The sequence below is a fragment of the Ixodes scapularis genome, unplaced genomic scaffold (genome assembly GCF_016920785.2).
Source record: "Ixodes scapularis isolate PalLabHiFi unplaced genomic scaffold, ASM1692078v2 PGA_scaffold8__174_contigs__length_109621045, whole genome shotgun sequence".
Classification (NCBI taxonomy): domain Eukaryota; kingdom Metazoa; phylum Arthropoda; class Arachnida; order Ixodida; family Ixodidae; genus Ixodes; species Ixodes scapularis.
Window position 1 is genome coordinate 104,798,993 of NW_024609883.1, and position 12,051 is coordinate 104,811,043.

Sequence of the window (12,051 nt, forward strand, 5' to 3'; positions counted from 1 at the left end):
CCCGCGCCCCATATATCATTCGTTCCTTTCCGTGCGTGGGCTTATTTTAATGTGTTTTTTCTTTCTTTCTTCTACAAGGTTGCGCGATTTATTTCGGCAGGCTAGGTGTAAGAGCCCTCGGTTATCGTGAAACAAAAACAAACGAGAATAGAGATACGCGTAGGTATAATAGAGCATTCAGAAAGCTAGACGGCGACTCACACCACCCTCTTCGTAAGTAAATTAGAATAAACAACGCTAAATAGACGTATGCGTCTGTTTAGTGGGTCATTTCGTGCACTCGTGAACAGTCGATGCCCGATTACAAAGCACAAAAGGCGCGAGGACTAATTGGAGAAACTTCGAGTTACACTGCTCGTATACGTCCATAGCCTCCTCTATACTCACAAAGCCTGGCAGTTCGACGACGGAGCCATAAAATCAAGGAGGTTAGAAGTACTAGGAGGGGGCAAGTTGCAAGATTGGTGAAGCCTAGTCATAAAAAGTTTAAACGATTTTGTGCCCAGCGTGACCGCAGATCTCTCTGGCGATTGGTGCGCGTGACATGTCACGTGAGAGATGGATGGTTGATTGTAGAAGGACTCCTTGCAGGCTTGAGCGCGCTCCGTCTGGTAGGTTTTATCAGATCGAAGGTTAGACTGTGGTGTATTCTAGTAGCCTATACACGTTTGCAAGAAAGGCTCATGTGCCCTGCCATTTTGAGCAATGCTGGCGCCCCGTACCGTTTCCGCCATGCTGGGGTCACTGTAGCTGGGGTGCGCCAGGGGCACGTCATTGGGGTGCGCGATGACAAGATGGTGCCGTTTGCTGCATCGTTGATGGCTTACGTTAGCCGCACAATTACTGTCTCGGAACGCAGGAGGAGGTATCCACACAGAATCGTAGCGTCACATATTGTAGGACGGGGCATCTTTCAGGGTTGGAGCTGACTTTATAACGATCGCAGCCTCTGTTCCTGCATGTTGTGGAAGCCAGAGCTGCCGCGAGCGCAGCCATCGTTGATGCAAAGGCCATGCGACTTTTGGCGCATTCTGAAGAGAGCGCCTTGAGACTTTAGATCTTTTTGAAAATTTTCGATTTGTTACCGCTTTAGGCATTTTATTTAATTGTCCTTGCTATTTCGCTGTCGAAGACGACACGTGTACGTTTTATAATTATTTTTTAAAATTTCTTTCTGCGCTCAGTGGTGTACGCTTCGGCGAGAGACGCTTGGCAACATTGTACGACAACCAGCGAACGTCCTGGGTGGAGAGTATAGGTCCGCCTCACCTTGGCGCGCGGTTCGAGGTTAAGCCGGGATCCCACTTGCAAAGGTGTATAGTAAGACGAAGGCTAGCTATGGTCACATGATATGGTCACGTTGGCATGATAAGTGAGGAGAGTAAGGAGGAAAATGAGAAAGAAGCGAGGCGTCAAGGGAGCATGGCTTGTGGAGGCTACGCGGCCGACGTCATGCCCTCTCCTACCCTTCTATTCTCCATGCATAGAATGCCCAGATTTGGAGCGCGAGGACCTGGTAGCACAGAGCATCAAAGAGCCATTTCTCGGGGAACCCGGGGAACCTGGACGTCAGCGCACAGCTTTTGCAGCGACGAGGACCCGAAACACTTGTTCGTTCGGGAGAAGTGTGTTTCGGCGTCTCGCCGCGGCGGGGCGCCAGTGACGTGGCTCTCCTCTCATCCGTTGTCTGCCGTTCCACCTTTTCCATTTCGGCGGCGCCTCTCGTGGCGATCTGCCAGGCTCTGTCAGTATACAGGAGGCTACGATTCCTCATACAAAACGCACGGCATTGGCTGCTGACAGTGATGAGAGAAGTATCTGCAGACACGCGTCTAGCTTTGGATGGATGGATGTTAATGGCTATACCCTTCGTAACGGGCGGTAACTTGCGCCACCTAGCCTACATCTAAAAAGACACACGTGCTTCACACATATTGTCCGCTTCCAACATGTCTGCAGGGATGTTTTTGTAAGATCAATGTGAAAAGACCGTCCGTATACGTGGAAGAAGCACGCCCCAAACACCGTTTGCAGGCTGTCCTTCGTACGACGTATCAGCGGCGTTATACCGCGCATTAGTATACGTATCCGTATAGCGCACCTCGGCTCGTTACCAAAAAAAAACAACAAGTTGGCTTGTAGATGTCGAAACAATTGGGCAGAACGTGGGTGGGTGGCTCTAATGGTTGCATGTATATGCAACGACAGTATGTATGCTAACGAGGATAGGTGACTCCAATTAGTATCAAACAAACGCGCGTGTATACGGTTCACAGCGAACTATGTAGGGTCGTGCATCGTAAGACCGGATCTGCGACGTGGTAATTAAAGTAATAAAGTAAGCGACTGCCACGATATATGGTTCGAGTTTGTAGTGAGCTTGGAATTGCGCGGGCTCACTAATTTTGAGAGCGAGCTCGCGGGACGCGTCTATGTATATAGTCGCGCCACATTAAGGTTACTCAGCTGCGTGCCATGACTCGCCGGTCCTATACCTCCATTACGTTAATTGTTTCCCTCGCTCCGGTATACTAAGATATATGCTACAAGCGTAAGCGCAGTGGATAAAGATACACCGTACGCTACAACCTGCAAAGGTATGGCTACTAAGATACGCGCTACAATGACACGACACTCGCGTAAACGCAGGGGACGATTCTCGTAAGATATACACGCTACAGTCTGGAGTCGCGATTGTTATTTATCGAGCGAAGTTGACGTAAAAGGAGCATGAAAATGTGCGTCTCCCTTTGTGTTCGTTTCATCCTTCTTGAAACCGATTTCAAACCGGCTTGAAAAGTGTCGTTTTGAAAGTCTGAAGTAATCGGATAAGTGACGGTTACTTTTTTAAGTAACAGTCAATTACTTTTCGTCTCAATCGAGTAATCTAATTGAATAACTCTTAACCGAGACTAATCGTAATTGTAATCAACAACCTTTTTTTTTTTTTTTTTTTTTTTAGAGGAACGTGCATAGTATTGCCGACAAGTCACCGCGCTAGAAAGAAAACGTGAAATAAGAAAACAAATTCAGTAGAGTAGATTGTTAGGCTAGTTGGTTTTGGAACTTGTGTGGCGTTTCATGTAATAAAAGAAGTGACGTTTCATGTAATAAAATAAGTGACGCTGCATGAAATAAAATCAGTTGTCAGTAGCGCACTGTGGTGTCTGATTCTCGTCTTTGTGTCCTTGTCTTTTGAGCGCAAAATGTATTCTAAGAAAAAAAAAAGCACGTAAGAAAAATACTGTTTTTTTAGGCATTTTACCTGGCTTGCAAGTTATACGACATGTGACGTCACCTCATTGGAGAGCGCGAAAAAGTTTGAATGTTGGTTCTCATCACCTCCACTTGCTTTCACACAACAGCTGTATTAAATTTAGAAGAAATAACTAGCATGCGGAAAATAATAAAGCCTCGGTATTTTGAGAATATGTTTAGTTCGGGTAGTTCAAGAATAATTTATCGAGAGCGAAAAAAAAAAAAAAAAAAAAAAACGAATATAACGTAAATGGGAAATGCGCTGATTCCACATTATGAAAGGAGTTTGCGAACTCGCATCTCAAACAGCTGTTTCTTACATCATGTCCCCCCAAAAGCAAACTTCCCCTCCCACGTCCCCCTCCCCAATAGTTACGTCAAATAAATGGGCCCAAATTCATTCGCGTTGAAAGCGAAACATGCAGCCTCAGCGGTAGGATTATCCCATAGGTAAACGTTTACGTAAATTAATCCGCGCACTGAAATCTAGTTTTTTTTTTTTTTTCTTTTGCTTAATTCTAGGTTCCAGTCTCGCCTGCCAATGCCACGAGAACGCAAGCGAGTGGGCGAGCCCGCTGAGCAGGGAAGAAACACACAAAGAAGCAATGGCAAAAAAAAAAAAAAAAAAAAAATACTAAGAAAATATTTTTTTTGCCAAGTTTCCTGTCCCTATGCCAACATGTGGGTCTCTCTCTCAAGTCGATTTCGGTGCGCTTGGGGAAAGGAGGAAGGCCCCAGAAAGTGACGTCACTGGAGCGTTCTCTCTCCTCATTGGTCGCTCGGTCCTGCTGACGGTATGTGGTCAAAACAATACGGGGAAACAGGAAAGCTCGCGCTAGACGCAAAAAAAATGTGTTTCTGTGGAAGGCGACATAAATTCCGAACATACATTTTGAGTTTAGCTGCAGAGATAACCACACGCGGTGAATTTTTCTGTCCTGGTAATTATCACTGACAGCCATGTTTTCTTTTTGTTTGTTTTTGAAAGAATATAATTGTTATAATCAACGGGTGCGCGTTCAGTGCGTACTCTACGTGGAATTGAGAAATAAAGATTTTGAAAGGCCTCAGTGCTCGTGGAACGATACAAGAATCGAAATGATACAAGAAAGAACGAATTTTACTAACTCTCTAAAAAAAGTAAACGAACAACGTAATTTTTTTTTTTTTGCACGTTTTGTCTTTTTGTGTCGCATAGTCATTCTTGAAGTTTTCAGCTCTCAATGCCGTCTTAGTGCAGGTAGGAATGACATCTTTTAACATCACTGCAAGTTGAACTCTTCCTCTACCTTCCGAGACTTCGAACAGTTATAAAGTTGATATTGAATCCAGCAAAGAAGTTTTATATTGGACACATGAAAGCAATATTTTAAGTAATTAAAAAAAACAAAAAACAATGCCTTTTTTTTTAACTCGGGAGCTATTTTGAAACATGCGGCTTCTATTTTGAGACATCGACCATGAAATAGAAACGTTTTTCGTAATAGCTCTTAAATTTTTATTTATTCTTTTTTTTTTGGGGGGGGGGGGAGGGGGGGGGGATAGGTTACTTTTTTGACATATGTGTTCTTATTCAGGCACTTCGAGCATTCATAATTATAATTTAAAAAAGTGAAGTTATTTGGGAGGTTTCATGTTCCTTTAAATGAAAGTTACTATAGGAACCCTACACCGGTTTATCAGGTTAAAAAAAGTGCGTGCTATCTAGTAGGTTCTGCGCAAATTATTCGAGTCCGCCTTTGTTTGGGTGCCTATACAATGATCACGTATACGACCCGAAGACTGCATTAGCGTTCGGCGTGAGCTATAGGCTCAGGTCGTATAAACGACGAGTGCTGCGTCACAGTTCGGCTGGATCTCCGATCAAATCACATGCCTCGTGCTCAATGGAGTTACTCAATGCTCAATGGAGATGGATGGATACTAACGGCCGTACCTTTTATAGCTAACGGTAGCTACGCCACCTATCCTGGAAACCAAAAAAAAAAAAAAAAAGTTTAATTCCTCCCTTGACCCTTCTGGACCCATTTTCTTCCCCTTTGAATTTTCCTAACTGCTGTAACAACCACCAGGCGGTGTCGGATGTCACCAGGGTGACATTTGGGGGATCGGGTAAAACAACTAAAAACATCACACCCCGCGTCTTCCTCCCGGCGAAGGAGTCACCGATTCTCCTTTTACCCCAACACCGGGCCCACTGGGAGAGAGGGTTGAGACTTTGGGCTGGAGCCGCGTGGACTAGAGTCCCTATTTTCCCCTTTCCGCCCGTCCCTAGCTGTGCTAGCTAGTTGTAAGTCATTCAATTGCCCCTAGATAATTTCCACCAATCTCCTAATCTCCCTCTTTGTTATTGTAATACCCCTATCATCCGTTCTTGTTTGAAAATTCTAGCACCCCGGACTATTCCGTCGCCCCCGCCGGAAGGGCGAGGGCAAGCCCCGTGCACTTCAATACCACATGAATGGATGGATGCTAACGGCTGAACCCTTTATATCGGGCGGTAGCTAGCGCCACCTGGCCTAGCCCAACAATGGCAACCGCCAGTGTCGCTTGGTGGGGTTTCGAAAAGAGTCGAATACATTCTTTTCTCTAGCCAGCTCTTTCACTTGAGGGCATAAGACACATTCGCGAGAGGTCCCGCTTGCTGAATCAGTTTCAGTCGTTGTTCTATCGCCGCCATGACTGCACACTGCACACTTGTCTGAACGCGACAAGGGCACGTCCACTCGACGCAAGTCCGAATAATTGATTGACCGAGCGAGCGAGCGAGTCGCACTTTTCGTCCAACGCTCAAAGAACAGATTAAGAGCGCGGTGGCCGGCATTGTGCCCTGCACCCCTACTGGGAGACTCTAAAATCCATCATTTCAGAGGCTATCTAAATTTACGCGGGCGGTTGGAAATTTAAATACGCGCATAGTAGATGAGCTTTCGCCTGCCTTTCTCCATCGAGACCTCGTCGGAACGCATTACTTATGATAATCGAATTCCTCGGCCGCTGCTGAGAATAAAAACCCGAGGGGTATTATTTTTGGTGGGATGCGACTTTTCGGCCCCCCTCCCTACGAGATTAGCTCACGTAGGCTCGTTGATGAAACGTTACTTTCTTTTTCACTTTTTTTTTGCTGTTGTTGTTGCTTGTTTTCCTTTTTCTTTTGTAATCAAAGGCTCCCATCTACAAAGTTCCCACATGAATATTTATTGTAAAACTACGACCTTTTTGAGGAGTTCGCAGACATGGCGGTGCAGTGTGTTGAAAAAGTCAAAAACAAAAAACAAACACTTTATACCGCAGCCGACGGTATAAAGACCAACACAGTGTTTCCGAACGAGCCCGCTTTGCCCCCACCAGGTGTGGGCACTACGCGAGCGCAGAAACCAAATTAGGGAGGAGTGAAGCATCTGCGCATGCGCACTACCGACAGCAGCGCCACCGCAGGGCACCGTCCCGACGACGCTCGTCTGCTTAGCCAACCACGCACGCAAAAATCGCCGCACTTTGATTGGTTTGGCCGGGGGTGGCCGTACGACGAGCTCGGCGCGGCACGAGCTGCTATATTAAACCAGGTGACGCAACATATACGATACACTTTGGGGGGCCGCTGGATCCATCAGAGTGTAGAAACAGAATATATATATATATATGGCTCGGGTCATGCCGACAAAGACCACGGCACACGACATGTGTCGAGTTATACCGTATACGCGTCAGATTGTCGATAAAAATTGAACGTGCTGTTGTTGTTTGTAACATTGTATGTTACGATCCTGTTTTTTTTTTTTTCTTTTTGTCGCACATATTTTTAGAAAGGGTTCTATCCTTTGCGTAAACTTTATTTTATGTGTGTGTATAGTGGTTTTAACTACGTACCACCCTTCTTTTATTATTTTTTTTTGCAATCTTTTTGGGCGTTGAAGGGTACCTCGATTAAATAAGTAAATTAAATAAATAAAAGTATCCGGGTTCCCCATGATGCATCCCCAACTTTCTTGGACCATCAACGCCTCGGCGCGTGCACTGATATGATGATGATGATGATGATTGGGGTCTTATGGCGCACTCGCGCAATAATATGAGAATTTCAACCGAACAACAGCAAACATCGCAATGTTCCCCGAGAATATATAAGACGACAATCATTAAATTTAAAGAAGCGGCAATTAAGCATTTGCACGCATATAGTCTTTATTCCGCTGCTCTGCAATTTTTTTTTTTACATTGAATTTAATTTGTTAATTTACAAAACTGTTAATTTCTGTGTTTCTTGACAAAATATGGTAATGTTCCCGAGTATCGTAATTGCCCGGGTATAATATGGAACGCAAATCATGTCAAATACTGACATCTCCTCGAAAACTTTCTTTTTATTCATTCGACGGAATGCCCCAGAAAGGTGGTCATGCGATGGCAATGGGGCTTACCTCCGCGGAGTTATAGCGCAACCACGCACTTTATCGGTAGGGTAGCCCTCCCACGTTCCCCGGTCTTCGTCAGCATAATTAAGCTATAGGGAGTATTCACTCGACGCCATATTTGTGGGTGCTGTTTAGAGCGCATGCTCAGAATGAGCCCACGTTAATAGGCTGCTAAGACCGGCAATCTTGATGGTGTGGAATGCACGTTGCAAAAGAAACGTGGAAGCTCGCCAGCAGCACGTGCACAGCATTCGCGCACACAGCTATGGCCGCCACTGAACACTCCCTATAGGGTGTAAACTTTCGATCTCATAAAACAACCGTTATAGCTTCCCGCCAAGCACCTGCTCCGCTTAGCTCGGTCGATGTAGCGTAACACACACGGTTTCAAGCTCAATCCTTGTCCAAAATGTTTATTTTTTATTTTTTTTAAGGCGCCATTTCTTGCTTTTTCCGCATTACCCCAACAGCGGGTGCTCTCAATCTTCGCTGTTGTTTAGACAAAATCCCAACTCAAATTCACAATAAAAAAAAAATAAAAAAAAAAGTTTTTTGGAGGCTTGCGAAAAACGAAATTCGGCGCTTTTCACGACCTCCCTCGTCTCCGACCTTGCTGGCACGCGTGCCATAAATGCTCACGGTATGAAAATGGAAGAGAGAAAAAAAAAAAAAAAAAAAAAGAAATCTCTAAAGGCACACACACCCACGCTAAACGAGACAATTAAAGTGAAGGATATATACGTTTATGTTTTTCGTTGTATATTTTTTTCCCCTATATATATAGCCCAAAACGCTGTTGGAGTATGAAGAAAAGAAAAAGAAAACAAGGAAAGCACTTCGCACGTTTTCCGAAAGCGTAGTACATGAGAACCTGTACACCGCGTACAAGTATGTTAGCGCCGCGGAGTTAACTTTAGCAACATCTTGGGAAACTTCGTGCACGGTCCGTATACTTCTTCGAATCCGCTGGATGAATGGGGTCTGTGTCAAACATCCCACTTTCGGCATTGCTTCTTTTTTTTTCCCTCATACTACGAAAGAAAGAAAAACACGCTATTTAGGTTTTATTATTATTTTCTTTTTTGTTATACAAGGGCACTCACCCAAATCTTCGAGTCTGACAAACCCAAAAACGACTGCGAAAAAAAAAAAATAATAATAAGCCTTCTTTTCTTCTCCAATTTCGCGCTGAAGCGGTCGTGAAAATGCTGGTCGGAGATCACGAAACATGAAGTATAGTTGTAAGGAAACCAGTTCTCGGTTGGAGATATAAACGCTCTCGTCCGAAACGTACAAGATTTAATGTGTGTTCTCTTCTTTTTTCTTTTTGCGTATGCGTGTGTGTTTCAGTGATTTGTTTATTCGCTCGTATGTTCCTATACCAGTAGCTGATTTGACTATTTATAGTTTAAAGGCGAGGGTAACTTTTAGGACGAAGCGTTCTGCAATTTTCGAAATATAGAACAATGTTCTGCCCATTGCAAGATGACTGCGCCATGGCGTTCGGGCCCGTCCCACATTTTGAGATGGCGTGCCAAATTAAATGGGCGGATAATCTTTCTTTATATATATATATATATATATAATTTCAGCTCCTTTTACAGAATTGTACTGTCAGGTATTCAGACCAAACCTCGCATAACAATGTTGATCTAAATTATGTTTGTTCTTATTGCTTTTCTTTCCAGCCTAAAACTGTTTCGTTGTGATTATATGCATACATCGTTCGTTATGTTGGAAATAATTGCAAGTGTAAAGCGCAGTTGAATTATGAAGAGTCGACATATAATGCCACCTAAACATGAGGTTCCAAACGTTAAGAACCTGAGAGAGAGAGAAAAAATCCTCAGCGGGAATTTCGATATTGTGACTTGGCTTCTGAACGTGACCACTGTGACATTGGGAATTAGTGAATACACGAAATACAACTCTGAGTGTTTTATGTGCTTAAAATGTCTGAACATCTTCAGTCGCTAACTTTTAGGTTGTTATTGTAACTATAGCGTACCTGTGAAATACAGTATAATACTCCTAACCTTCATAAAAAAATATATATATATTTATTTATTCGCTCACAAAATCGTGTATTTTTTTATATTAATTCGATTCTTTTACAGAATTTTATAGCGCAGATTTTTCTCGCCTGCCTGCTATGTCAGCATATTACATGATCGTTTGTCAGCATCAGCATGTCAGCATCATCACGCCTACGGTTGTCTCAGAGATCTGAACCGCACTTTAAAATTATCATGTTGCAGCTAGTGAAAATTCCAACTCCCTCAAAAGCTGCGATAAAAAAGTTTTATCCCTTTATCTGCGTCTCATATCTATACGTCATAATGATTATCAAGCTCACAGATCAAAGGCCTGACAAAACCTTAACGATGTTTGCACCTTCGTGCTGATTCGTATTATTTGTTTCACGACGAAAATACAGCAGTAATGATATATTTTTTTTCTTTTTGTTTATATCATAAAACAAATGTTAGTTTATTATGAGCTCCGTTTCTTGACCAACAATTCTTGAGGTAGGGCTAGTTGGTTGTTTTTCACACTTTGGAATGAACTTCGCTGCGAAGGACTATCAATAAACGACACTGAAACTAGGAAGACGACACACCTACGCAAGTAGGCCCTTACTTGTGCATGTCGTGCTCTCTTTTTAGTCCCAGTGTCCTTTATTGCTAGTACATCGTAGCGCAGTTCATTTAAACTTTAATCTTGGTTCACCATCGTCACTAAAGGTACACAAGGCGAGGCCGTGGCTGATCAATCTCGCTATCCAGAAAATTGTTTTTTTTTTTTTTTTTGTCCTTGCCAGGACAACAAAAAAGCAAAATTGAGCAGTCGTAATTCAATTATCCAAGCCCCTCGCGTCCCGCAGATTTGCAGAAATATGACTATAGCATGGCACGTAAAGAAAACTTACCTGCAAACAACGTGCTCCAAACGTGGCACTGTCCAAACTCGTTGACTCCGGAAGTGTCTGTCGACTCGTAACTTGTCCCGTATCCAGCAAAGAAGAAAAAAAAAAAAAAAAACGCTCACAGGCTGTCGATTTTCTTGTTGTCGGTAGAGCCTTCTTTCGGAGAGCGCGCAGAGCAGACTGTCGGCTTTTCCGCACAGCTCGATATTTCTCCAAGCCACCCCGCGCCGCCCCGCAAAGCGCGGACTCGTCGCCGTCAACAGGTGTTTGCAGACGACAAGTTTTGGGCTAGCAGACGGCACCAGCGTCGCTCAGAGTTCGTGTGCACGGTCGGAATCGGTCGTAAATGCGACGCTAGGGTCGGTTCGGAGTCATCTGGCTTTTGGTGAAACGTCGCACAGTCGTGCCTGCGGATGCGGTCTCGGCGTGCGGTGTCTCGGCGTTGCTCCGTCTGCGTTTCCTGGAGCGCAGCCATGCAGGCGGCAGCCGTGGGGAGAGGCGCGCGCATGCGCGGAGGCGATTCCCCGCCCCGACCGGCACATACCCATAAAGGGAATAAACGAAAGTTGGTCGGCGTCGGCTCCGCCCGCGCCCTGACGTCATATCGACGTTGCTCTACGTCACGCGTGAGGAGCGTGGCTCCATCTCTGGGCGAGTATTCGAAATGCGCGCATAAACGCGGGTCGGTATAGCTTTTTTTTTTTTTTTTTTTTTTCCTATTGATTTTGTGAAACAGTAAGGAAGGTAGACCTTGCACTCGAACGAAACATTGATGTCGAGCGAGAGGAGATTGTTGAATTCTCTTTTAATGTAACCTCGAAAAAATGTGTTAACTTTATGCTTATATATGACGATATATTGTTCAAATAAGCACCATACATTCGTTCTATGAGCAAGTAGAACTCTAGTGGTTTATTTTATAATTACCTCATTCGAAGCATTTTGCATCATGTATACACTTTCAGTCGCATTACGCGTGATCGCCTGTAAAACTAGATTTTAACAAAATGTCAGTATATGCCGAAGAAATTCCCTTTTTTATGGCAGCTCATGTGAATCTAATTCTGCATTCGTACATAGGATTTCCATTTGCTGTAAGACTTAAAAATTAAGATTCATCTACTCCATATTTTTTTTTTATTTGTTTCTTTCAAAAATAAGGCTAGTTCGACAAAAAAAAAAAAAAAAAAGTTAGGTGCTGAGTTTATTTCTGAGGGATGAAATGATACACGATAATTTTATTCGAAAAGTTTTTTTTCTCTCAAGAGCGAGCATTTTCTTAGGCGAAAGTTCTTTCTCATTCGAGACGAAATGCTTCTCTTTTCCTAGAAGACGCCCAAGACATGCCTTCACCTTTTTGACAGCTATCATAACTCAAACTCATGAAGGTTGTATGCCTATCAACAGAGTATATCTTCTTTCCCACGAAAAACTTAAAACTTCATAAGGTGT

General features: G+C 43.8%; 1 non-coding gene across 1 annotated transcript in view; it reads right to left on the reverse strand.

The window, feature by feature from the left end:
• The window catches only part of LOC8025919, a 211,691-nt gene extending 200,560 nt beyond the window's left edge, over positions 1-11,131 (reverse strand). Inside the window, exon 1 of the transcript XR_006076746.1 lies at positions 10,603-11,131. This is a non-coding gene — a transcript (uncharacterized LOC8025919). The remainder of the gene's footprint in view (positions 1-10,602) is intronic.
• Between the last annotated feature and the right edge of the window lie 920 nt (positions 11,132-12,051).